A 2,489-nucleotide genomic window follows, 5' to 3' on the forward strand; every position below is an offset into this window, starting at 1 on the left:
TCGGCTCAGGTCACGATCTCGCGGTCCGTGAGTTCGAGCCCCGCGTCGGGCTCTGGGCTGACCGCTCAGAGCCTGGAGCCTGTTTCAGATTCTGTGTCTCCCTCTCTCTCTGCCCCTCCCCTGTTCATGCTCTGTCTCTCTCTGTCTCAAAAATAAATAAACGTTAAAAAAAAAAAATTAAAAAAAATAAAAATAAAAAGTTGTACATAGAACACAACTTCACAATTGAGGTTTCCAAGAATGATAAGAATCTGTTAACTTTACACCTTAATTATTTCAGATTTTTCTACTACAGAGAAAAATAAAAGGCCACAAAAAGAAAACCCAAGTATTCAGGTACTGTATTCAAATTTAGAGGACAAAGATGGGGTCAACATGAAAATAATAATTATCTGATACATGCATTATCTGAACTCACTTTAACCTTATGGGAATTTCTTCTAAATTTGGCATCTCAAAAAATAAACATTTTTAAGTGGAGTCATCAGTCATTTCTAAATGCTTTGCAATACATTTTAAATGAGAGAAATTAAATATTCTGTTGATTCAAGGCACTAACATCACAAATCCATTCCCACTCGGTTGGCCAACGTATGTCAGAAAAATAACTTTTAGTACAAGATTCAGTTCATCATTCCCTGTAGAACATATAAGAAGTTCCTCTGATAATTTTTCTGGTATTCTTCTCTTTCTTCGCAAAAATAGGAAAATATCTGTGTAACTTATTCTCCTCCAGTAAGAGTCCATGGGAATTGTTGCAAGTGGGCGGTACCCTTCTCGGATCTTGGTGCTACCTCAGCTTTGGGTAACTTTGATCCCATTTATCTACTAAGCTGTGCTCATTTAAAAAAAGTAGGTCTGTGACAACCACTGCAATATATTAAAAGTGATTTATACAGCTGGCAGCACACTGGAAGTTAAGAACTAACAACATATCAACTCTAACAAAAACACACATTTTTCCACTCTGTGACACAGAAAGTGGACAGCAACATGTGCGATGCACCAAAGATCTAACCCCTAAAGAATCTAATTAGAAAATCAAATATCTGGGTAGAATAAGCACATTTCCTCAATAAGCAATTTTAAAGAAAATCTAAAGCTGTCTTTTCAAGTCTATTTCCAGTTTTACAGTAACCTTTCTTCATGGGTAGACCATAACAGAATGAGGATTATTCTCAGAAACGTGCTCAGTTATACTTAAATTGTATTTAACCTCTCAGTGATCTCTGCCTTTATTGGCACTGTGAAAAATAAACAGCTGTATCATGCCTTTCTGGACAGTCAGGTTTTATTTACATAGCTTTGAGACAAGGAGACAAAAGACATCCCTTAACAATTGTCTTTTGGCAATCTCAGTTTTGAGTGGAATATGTAGTACAAATTTTTATATAGAAAGCGACTTGCAAATATGCATGTAAAAACATATCCATAGACCAATATAAGATACAGTGGCTATGAAGTCTCTTGAAGTACAAATTTATAAACTGACCACCAGACACAGAACTTGGATCCGCAACGGAGAAGCAGCATTATTAGCCTGAAAAAAAAATTAAAATGCCACTGCCACCAACCTGGAAAAAAATCACATAGGAAACAGAAAACAATAATCACCGGAAAACCTGTGTCTTGTAAAGATTTCTTTCCATCAGAAGATGCAGAAACATTTTCCCCCGAGGTGCGAATGAAAACGTTTCTCAAGCACCCCCAGTTTCTTCCCTGCTTTCTCCCCCAGGCGCCAGTGTAGACGGCCGGTATGGACTTTTTTCCAGAGATGAGAAGTCGAAATTTGCACTTTATCGGGAGCGGGTGCACTTTTCCCCCCGGCCCCCCTTTCCTCTGCCTCCAAGATGGTAGGAAAGTTGTCGTTTCGGAGGGCAGAGGAGCGGCTCTCTGGTGTTATGTCCTCGCAGTGCCTGTAGTGGTGCTGTAGGAGGCTGCTGCCTCTTCTTGTGCAGCCCCGGCAGCCCTGCCTTCTTGGCTGGAGAGTATATTCAGGGATTTCCCCTTAATAATCACCGACCCTGGGAGCACTTTTTAGTTTCCAAAATAAAAATATGATCCTCACCCCTCTTGCTTGACAGGGAAAGGCTCTCGCCGGAGCCCAGGGGGGAGCAGTAGCAGCAGCAGCCGAGCTTCCTAGTCCATTGCCAGCGCCTCTCACTCTGATCTGTCAGCCCGGCCGAGGGAAAAGGGGGGAAGGAGAAAAAAAAAAAGCAGCTGAAAGGTAAGCAGAGGCGGCCCCAGGCCCGGCCCACATCCCCGGGCTCCCGTAGGGCGGCGGGCAGGGCCGCGCAGGCAGGGCGGGCGGCGAGCGCGCTTACGTGAGGCCGGGGATCCGCCGGCCCGCGTCAGGCCCCGGGCAGAGAATGAAAGGGTGAGAGGGGCCGGCGCCGGGGTGGCGGGGGCTGGGGGCCGCAGGGCCTGGGGGCGCCCACGGGCGGCGGCGGCGGCGGCGGCAGGCGGGCGGGGGGTCCAGCCGGGGCCCG

At 45.3% G+C, this 2,489-nt stretch overlaps 1 protein-coding gene and 1 long non-coding RNA gene across 4 annotated transcripts in view; one reads left to right on the forward strand and one right to left on the reverse strand.

The window, feature by feature from the left end:
• Positions 1 to 1,266: 1,266 nt before the first annotated feature.
• Positions 1,267 to 2,414, reverse strand: LOC125911280 (uncharacterized). The gene is made up of 3 exons (XR_007454309.1): positions 2,325 to 2,414; positions 2,069 to 2,170; positions 1,267 to 1,540 (listed from the first exon to the last, which is right to left on the reverse strand). It is a non-coding gene; the product is annotated as an uncharacterized LOC125911280 (long non-coding RNA).
• INO80D (INO80 complex subunit D) overlaps positions 2,145 to 2,489 on the forward strand; it is a 72,762-nt gene continuing 72,417 nt past the window's right edge. For 2 of the 3 annotated variants that reach the window (XM_049615077.1, XM_049615080.1), the window contains exon 1: positions 2,145 to 2,227. The gene's annotated coding sequence lies outside the window, so the exon portion shown is untranslated. Of the gene's footprint in view, positions 2,228 to 2,288; positions 2,378 to 2,489 lie in introns of those variants that run through there. The other variant, XM_049615078.1, reaches the window with a different exon arrangement.

Source organism: Panthera uncia (assembly GCF_023721935.1).
Source record: "Panthera uncia isolate 11264 chromosome C1 unlocalized genomic scaffold, Puncia_PCG_1.0 HiC_scaffold_3, whole genome shotgun sequence".
NCBI classification, from domain to species: Eukaryota; Metazoa; Chordata; class Mammalia; order Carnivora; family Felidae; genus Panthera; species Panthera uncia.